Below are 9,500 nucleotides of genomic sequence, written 5' to 3'. Positions count from 1 at the left end.
AAATCAGGACAGTTTCTTACGAGATGGTCATGTCCCAGACAATAGTAACACACCTTTACTTGGTTATCGTGCAGCACACGAAAGTACTGTACTCCTTCCAGTGTCTCGCACTTCATACTGTAAGGCAAAGACCTCACCCCCTCTGGGAACCGCACCTTTACATACCGGGTTCCGTCTGCTACCCGTGTTCCCGGATAGTACCTCCTCTTTATTTCGGAACAGATTTTAATGTCCCATGACTCCAACTTTTTGCTCAGCACTTAGTCCTCGATGTACACAGGCAAGTTCAAAAATGAAACCACCACCTCTTCTGAATATAGCAGAGTCACCTCCAAAAATTTCTCCCCAACTTTCAGACTGAGCAGCAGTTTTTCCACCTCCTCACGGTCACTGACCGTCACCTCAAATCCCACATTTGGTTTTGGTCGGCAGGCAAAACAGCTTCCCTCACCACAGTCCTCATGAACCGCTTGGATTATATCCCAGGCTCGAATCTTCTTAGCTTCACATTGCACCACCACCGTATTTTCTTTACCAAACCTCCTGAGGTCCCGGCCCAAATCTTTGGGCCTTTTTTTTCCCCTTCCCACCACAGTTTCTTCCCTAATAAAATTCCTCTCGGGAATATTGTCCTCTGAGGGGCCCGGCACTCCGGACCCCTCAGCAGCCATCTGGCTGTTTTTTGTGGGCCAAAAAAGCCCTAAAACCTGAAAACAACACCCCAAAACCCTCCACCAACTTTTTACAAAACTTCCTCCAACACCCAGCTACAATTAGGCAACCAGTCAATTCAATTCAATTCAATTCAAATCACTTTATTGGCATGACAAGGTACATCTTATGTTGCCAAAGCATCGAAAAACATTTATGGTTGAACACATAAACGCAGGTCTATCCATACAGTGTATAAACAGATATATCCCTGAGTGTATAAATATACATTAATATAATTTGTATATATTCTTTTCTTAGATTTAATGGTTGTCCCTCTGTTTATGGCAAGCTGTAACATAGTGTGCCGCTAAGGTTACACAATTTCTCTGTTCCCCTAGTAGGTATGGGAGTTTTTGGTCGTCACCTGGCTCACTCCTTGCCCCTCCCACCTAGAGAGTGCTACCCACTGAGCCACAGCTGACTACGAATAATGTTTAAATCTGCAGTGGATATCGCACGTGTGAACAATACTTTACTGTTTCTCAGTGTATAATGAGAAATGCTTCTCACTTCTTGAAGATGTGGGCTGTATTAGACATTAACTTTCATCAAGGGAGGGGAAACACTTTTCCACATTTAGTACCCAATGTCAGACGAAGCACTCCCAGATCATCTAGCGTTCGATGCAAAGTGAAGTTCCCTGTTACAGTTTAGGCTCCTTTTTTCCTCCAACACCTTTTTGGTAAGCAGATGAATCTCTTACGAACTCATACCTTCTGCTTTACTGAGGCAGTGTGGCTTGGGTCTAACAATTACCCCGATGATGGTAGATTTTCAACTTGTTGAATTGGCCACCTGTTATAGAAACTGCCCGATTTACATTTCTATTAACACACCAAAGAGGAACTTACCATCAGGAGTTGCCTCTTCGGCTGGCCCACCAGCTGATGCTGGTTGTACCATGCGCGACACCAGTTCAGTCCAAAAATGGCAATGGAGGTCCCAATTTCCATTTTTAAATAGACCTACTGCCTGACTCCGGAAAGGCCGCGGTGAATATTGCCTTGATCACAGTGATGGTAACAATGGGGTGATAGGTCATTGCCCACCATTTTTGGGATGTTACTGCCCCCTTTCCACTCAGCCCTGAAAATTCAGCTCTATAATTCCTCCAGCTTCTCTTGGCAAACCAAGGAAAAAAACATTGGCCCTGCATTCACGGCCGGCAGCGTAGCTAAGGAGTACGCCACTGACATCTGAACAAAATCCACACTTACCTCATGCGAATCCCCCTTCGTGAAGATGCTTTCAAACGCTGCAGAGTTGTGCGCAGTGTAGTGGCCCACGGATCCCAAGGGCACAACGTTGCGAACCTGGGATCACACGGAGCCGTGCTCCTTTCACTTCCTGACGCTTAGCCAATCAGGAAACAGAAAAGATTGCTGATTTGCCCACAACTGATTTTGCATAATTTAGCAGCCAAAAATGCTATTTTATTAATAAATTATGATCATTGCAATAGTATTTAATACACAAACCTATAATTACAGTCTCCTCCATTAGACTAACTAACTTTTGATTAATATAAGTAATCTAAAATTGAGCATTTACATAAGAACATAAGAAATGTTTGACATGTCTGATAACAGGAGGAAATCATGAAAGTGAATTAAATCCTATCTAAATAGAAATTGATCTCACAAAGGCCTTCGACACTGTCAACCGTGAAGGATTATGGAGTGTCCTCCTCAAATTCGGCTGCCCTCAAAAGTTTGTCACCATCCTCCGCCTGCTTCATGACGACATGCAAGCTGTGATCCTGACCAATGGTTCCACCACAGACCCAATTCACGTATGAACCAGGGTCAAGCAAGGCTGTGTCATCGCACCAACGCTCTTCTTGATCTTCCTTGCTGCAATGCTCCATCTCACCCTCAGTAAGCTCCCCGCTGGAGTGGAGCTAATTTACAGAACCAACGGGAAACTGTTCAATCTCTGTTGCCTCCAGTCCAGATCCAAGGTCATCCCATCCTCTGTCATCGAATTACAGTATGCAGACGATGCTTGCGTCTGCGCTCACTCGTAGGTCGAACTCCAAACCATCGTCAACACCTTCACCGAAGCGTACGAGAGCATGGGCCTTACACTAAACATCCGTAAGACAAAGGTCCTCTACCAACCTGCTTCCGCCACACAGTACTGCCCCCCGATTATCAATATCCAACAAGGCCTTGGACAATGTGGACCACTTTCCATACCTTGGTAGCTTACTGTCAACAAAGGCAGATGTCGACGACGAAGTCCAACACTGCCTTCAGTGTGCCAGTGCAGCCTTCGGTTGCCTGAGGAAGAGAGTGTTTGAAGACCAGGACCTCAAACCTGGCACTAAGCTCATGGTCTACAGAGCAGCAGTGATACCCGCCCTGCTGTATGCCTCAGAGACATGGACCATGAACAGCAGGCACCTCAAAGCACTGGAGAGGTACCACCAATGCTGCCTCCGCAAGATCCTGCAAATCCATTGGCAGGATAGGCACACCAACATCAGTGTTCTTGCTCAGGCCAACATCCCCAGCATCGAAGCTTTGACCACGCTTGATCAGCTCCGATGGACGGGTCACATCGTCCGCATGCCCGATACGAGAGTCCCAAAACAAGCGCTCTACTTGGAGCTCCGGCACGGCAAGAGAGCCCCAGGTGGGCAGAGGAAATGCTTCAAGGACACCCTCAAAGCCGCCTTGAAAAAGTGTAACATCCCCACCGACACCTGGGAATTCCTGGCCCAAGACCGCACAAAGTGGAGTAGATGCATCCGGGAAGGCGCCGAACAGCTCGAGTCTCTTTGCCGGGAGCAAGCGGAAGCCAAGTGCAGGCAGCATAAGGAGTGCACGTCAACCCAAGCACCCTACGCACCCTCCCCTTCAACCACCGTCTGCCCCACCTGTGAGGGAGTCTGTAGGTCCCGCATTGGACTCATCAGTCACCTGCAAACTCATTTTTAATGTGGAAGCAAGTCATCCTCAGTTCCGAGGGACTGCCTAAGAAGAAGACTGCCTAAGAAATAGAAGTTGGGAAATAATTAAACTGAAACTACAAAAGGTTTTTGGGCAGCAAAGACGGTGACACAAAAAGGCTTTGTTTTTAGTGTCTTTCAAAGTTTGTATCTGCTCAGACATGAACCAGTGCCTCACTGTAGCATAAACTAATAAAACATTTCTCAGTCCCCCTCCCCTTATGCTGTGCAACAGGCTCCTGTGCCTGTTTGCACCAGACGTAAACATTTTCAGGTTAATTGATGCGCAGTAGGTGGGCAATTAGCCCAACCTTTCGCCAGCAAGTTGATTTGAATGGGGTAGGTGAAATGTGCAGCGAGGCCGATGTGCAGCCAAAACTTGACAGATCGCAAGTTCAGGATTTAGCGCATGCGCCTGGAAATCCCAAAGTTGCAGTTAGTTTCACAGGCGGTATGACGACATACTCTGAGAGGGCCAATGACCTGGATCTGGCAAGATTACTGGTGGTAGTGCAGGGAAACAGAACTTCTGCCTCCTGACCTGACCCAGTACTGACCCTGGCTAAATTTCTGGGGGTGAGATTCATTTATGTTTTGTGGGTGGCCTCCCAGCAGTAATACCACCTGACATTCGTAGCTCACTACCAGGGGCCAGAAAGTCTGAAGCTGCTACAGTATTTAAACCACTGAATCGTTGAAAAGGGCAGGCCACAAAATTTCAATAGTTGAATCATACTTAAGTTTCCCAAAAGTATCTATACAAGTACAGCTACAGCTACAGTGCCCAGAGCCCTAAAATGGTTGGCGGAGGATTTACTGGCCCAAATATAATAGAGGAAGAAGCAAATATTTCAGATTGAGCACAAGCACTCATCAATAGGGAGTATCCAGGCACAGTGGAAAGAAGTAGCCATGGCAGTTAGCACCACTATCTCTGCACTACAACCAATATAAATTAAAAAACCTCCCCAGGGCAGCCAAAGTAAGAGGAGGCTGTGGTACCTTATATAAGAATACATGGAAATAAACCACTGTTCTCTCACTGTTTTCAAGTGCTCCACTATCTTACCATCATTGTACAGGAGGTACTGCACAACCTATCACATTCCTTTCCTTCACCTCCAGCTGTGCCTTCCCTCATGAATGGATGCACTAAACGCCTCACATGCTTCTTCCATGAGCATGATGATTATCCTCTCCCTCCATAATGCTTCCTGCCAGCTACATGAGATTGTTATGGCAACCAGAGGAGATTCATACTGTTTACTTTCTTCTTAAAGGAGAACGCATCTCATAATCTAAGTCACAGAGCTGCAACAGGTGATTGCTCCCCCAGTATATGGCCTCTAATTGTTTACGAGGAGGAAGCCTTTGAACCGTTGCACAAGCAGAGTGGAGGACTTGGTAGATGGGAAGTAAGAAGGAAGATGCCAAATGTACGATAGCAAGGGTACGATAGCAAGTCCTGACCAAGGGTTTCGACCTGAAACGTTGACTCCATTTCTCTCTCCACAGATGTTGCCTGGCTGGCTGAGTTTTTCCAGCATTTTCTGTTGTTGTTTCAGATGCCAAATGTATATTGCTCGTAGCATTCATGTTCTCATACCCTGTTATTTTTATGCAGCACACATAAATTGTCATCCAAATACATAAATAAACCCTCATGTAATTCCTTCTACTGACAATACAATTGGAATTGTACGACACATCCATCTCTGTTGACCTCTGAACGTAGATGTTTTTGCAGCAAGAAGCAAAAAGAGCAGCCTGCAGCTTCTCTTTCACACACTGTTAGCACTTCTTCACACAAGGTGTTAATCACCCTTTCTGTCCCAAGCATCGGCCCAGAGAAACCTAGCGGCATTCTTAGAGCTGACATGGATGCTCAGATGGCAACAATTAATGCTTGGGATGGCAGATTAACAAGGCCAGTCTTTAGCAGCTGTGGAGCTTTGCAGAAAACCATCCCTCAAGCTTCAATGATGTGATTACTACAATTTAGTTTGCTCTCCTGCTGAGTAGTGACCAAGCTGAGCCAGAGACCAGTATTAGTAGTATAGCAGGAACATGATCACATGAGGCTGCTGTCTCTCAGAATAGCAGCACATGCGTCCTGTGCCCCCTGGGATACCTGCACATGTGTCACAAGGGAGGTGGACATATATCGCTGTTCCTTCACCGTCACTGCATCAAAATCCTGGAAGTCCCTACCCAACAGCATTGTGGGAGCGTGATTATGAACTGCAGCTGTTCAAGAAGGCAGCCCAAAACCATCCCCTCAGGGTAGCTGGGAATGGACAATAAATGCTGGTCTTGCCAGCGATGCCCACATACCAAGAATTAAAAAACTCCGATTGTATCTCAGAGAAATAGTAGATTAAGGGTACAAGGCTGACGGGACCCGCTGGCACCAAGGGAAATCAAGGTGGTAAGAAGAAATAGGCACGGTATTTAGGTTTACAATAAAAATTCTAGTAACAGTTGATGTATCTGCAGAGATTATTTTTAGTTAGTAAGCAAAGTAGTTTGCACGACAGTCAATAGTTTGGGAACCATTTTGAGTTCTGAACATAGGAACGGGAGTCGGTCATTCAGCCCCTTGAGCCTGTTCCGCAATTCAGTTAGATCATGGCTGATCTGTACCTCAACTCCATTTACCCACCTCCACTTTTTCCTTCTCTGAAGTGGCTGGCAATGTTGGTTGTTCAATGCTTATGCACATGAAAAACAGGTGAAATTGCTGCTGAGTGTAACAAAAATAATAAAAGGTACAACGTTTTACCAACTCTCTTAGTAACGTCAATTTGTCGGCCTTGCCTCAGTGGTAGCACTCTTGCATCTGAGTCAGAAGATTATGGGTTCGAAGCTCCACTCCAGAACCTGTGCCCATAATTTAGATTGGCATTTCAGTGATGTACTGAGGGAGTGTTACACCATCAGAGATGTCGTATTTTGCTTGAAACGTTAAACCGAGGAGAGGTGTTCAACAGACGGCTGATCCAATAACGCCTGTTTACAGTATCGCCAAAAGTTAAATTTACCCCCAATGAGTCTTAATGCAGAGGAGATTTATGTAACTTTTCAGAGGAGGGAAATGAGCAGGCCACCAGAAGCGATTGTTCTATCAATTGATTCCTGACCTCTCTGGCTGCAATGCATTGTCCTCACCCTCCATCTTCTGCTTCTCCCTTGCATTCCTCCAATTCTCATTTGATGACTCTTCCTGTTGTTCTGCCTTCTCCAGTTGCAATGTTCTCAGTATTGCCATGCAGCATGCACAGTGCAGTGCTGCGACAGACTTTGTGTGAGGCATATTATGGGGAGCTCCCAGACCTATCCAGGCACCTCAATCATTGCTTCAGTAGTCTAATGGGAGTCCCTTTGCTGTGATTTATCTGAGATGTTGAGCCATAGAGTGCTCAATGATGTTCCTGGTGGTCCCATGACTATGATTGTACCTAAGCTGTTTAAGCATGGTTGTGGAGGGGTGTCACCAGCCACGTGTAAAGGGAATAGCCCTTGTCCCAAGTAACCAACCTCTTATGTTTCTGGAAGGGTAGAATAGTGGGGGATGGATGAGGGTTGCAGGATGATGGTGTCATGACAGGTGCCTGCAAAATTGGCACAGATTTGCAGGATCTTTTTGTGGTGATCACACACCAGCTGGTCATTAATTGAGTTCTAGCTTCCCTGTTGGTGAAAGCTGCTGACTTGTCTTCTGTGCTTTGATGTCTACATGAGTGCAATCTATAACATCTTAGACACAAGGGAAGCCAGCCACTGTTGCAAATCCCAGAGCTCTCTCATTTTGAGTCTTGGCAACGTTGGGAATTGCAATGTATTGGTTGACTCTGGCAAATAAGGTGACCTGCTTGATACAGCTGTGCACTGCAGTCTGGGGGGTGCGGGTGAAATCCCCTAAAACAGCAGGTAGTCAGTCCTGTTGCAGGAGGCTGCAGATCACGACAGCCTGCCTGGTGAAGCGTCGCCTCCTCATGCAGTGATCCTTGGTCATATCCAGGAAAATGACTCTTGGCCTATAGACCCTGTGAGCCGCGTAAGGCCTTCTATGTGTAGCCCCCTCACCTGCTGTCTTCCAACAGGCCCACCTGCTGCTCATCCTAGTCTGACAGGAAGTGCTGTCAAGACTTATAAATACTACGGCCCCAAAATAGCACTAAACCTTCAAATAAATTTTAAAAAAAATCACATTTTTTAAATAAACTATAAATTACATGAAATAACTATTTTAAACAATAATTTAAATTTTTGAAAAAATTACTTTATATTCTAATGGGGCTAAAAATAAACTTACCTTGCTTTAAAGTATTTAAAAATAATAAACCTGTGGAAAAAATGTTTTAATTTGCATTAATTCACCACTTACGCCTGCTTTTATATTTCTAACTTCTGCAGGCTTACGTTCCCGGAGAAACCTGTAAAAAAACGTAAGTTTGATGGGCACGCACAGCCTCCCCTGCGCACGCGTTCGACCTCTGAATCTCTTCGTTCAGAGGAACGGAAGTGCCGGTTTCCCACGCATGCGCAGTGCATGCAGAAAACCGGCACTTCTATCGGGCCTACGGGTGAGTACCCCATGCGTACTCACCCGTGGAGACCCAAATTTCTGGGCCAATATATATTAATGATCTAGACAAGGGAACGAGATGTAATGGCTCAGTAATTCGGGTCCCAACGCGTGAGTACGGACGGGGTACTCACGCGTGGGCCCGATGGAAGTGCCGATTTTCAGGGTGCACAGCGCATGCGCTGAAAACCGGCATTTCCTGTCCTTTGAAGCAAGGGGTTAAGAGGCGGAACGCGTGCGATGTTTCAGGCAGCGCGTGCGCGCTGAAATTCCTTATTTTTTAAAGAGTTGGCCGTGTGTAAAGGCCTCCGGTTTTTACGCGTGAAAAAAGCAGACGTAAGTACTTAGTTTTAAAAGGTAAGTGGTCTATTAATAAAATTTAGAATTTTTTTTCCACAGGTTTATTATTTTTAAAGAATTTACATTAAGGCAAGTATATTTTTAGACCCGATTTGTTAAAAAATTATTTTTTTCAAAAATTTGATTAATTGTTTAAAATAGTTTTTTACAGTTATTCATAGTTCATTTATTTAGTGTTTTTTTTTTAACTTTTATTTGAAGTTTAAATACTGTTTTGGGCGCCCTGAGTTTTCATGAGTTTGACAGTTCTTACTATCAAACTCATGAATGAACTTTTGCAACCTCCGATTGGTTGCCCAGTGCTCACGGGATCCCAGCCGGCTCATCGGACTAACTACGCCACTGGATCACGCAAGCACAGCGCGCCGGGAGCTGGACCGGGTCACAGAGCGGAAATCCACGCAGGCCCAGGCCTCAAATGGCGGCGCGATAGTTAAGTGTAGGTCGGGGGCTTGCACCCGCGGGAAGCCCCCGACCCGAATTTCTGGGCCAATATCTCCAAATTTGCAGACGACACAAAGCTGGGTGGGCGTGTGTGCTGTGAGGAGGATGCTGACAAACTACAGGATGATTTGGACAGGTTGGGTGATTGGGCAGAAGCATGGCAGATGCAATATAACGTGGATAAATGTGAGGTTATCCACTTTGGTGTCAAAAACAGGAAGGCAGATTATTATCTGAATGGCAATAGATTGGGAGAACATAAGAACATAAGAACATAAGAAATAGGAGCAGGAGTAGGCCAATCGGCCCCTCGAGCCTGCTCCGCCATTCAATAAGATCATGGCTGATCTGATCCTAACCGCCAATCCACTATCACAGAACCATCTCCTGAATCTAACAGAATTAGACACACGAAATAGGAGCAGGATCAGGCTACACGGC

The sequence above is a fragment of the Somniosus microcephalus genome, chromosome 3, assembly GCF_052327205.1.
Source record: "Somniosus microcephalus isolate GS21.2 chromosome 3, FLI_Smic_1.0, whole genome shotgun sequence".
Lineage (NCBI taxonomy): Eukaryota > Metazoa > Chordata > Chondrichthyes > Squaliformes > Somniosidae > Somniosus > Somniosus microcephalus.
The sequence above is the reverse complement of the archived record's forward strand: the minus strand, read 5'-3'. Positions refer to the sequence as shown.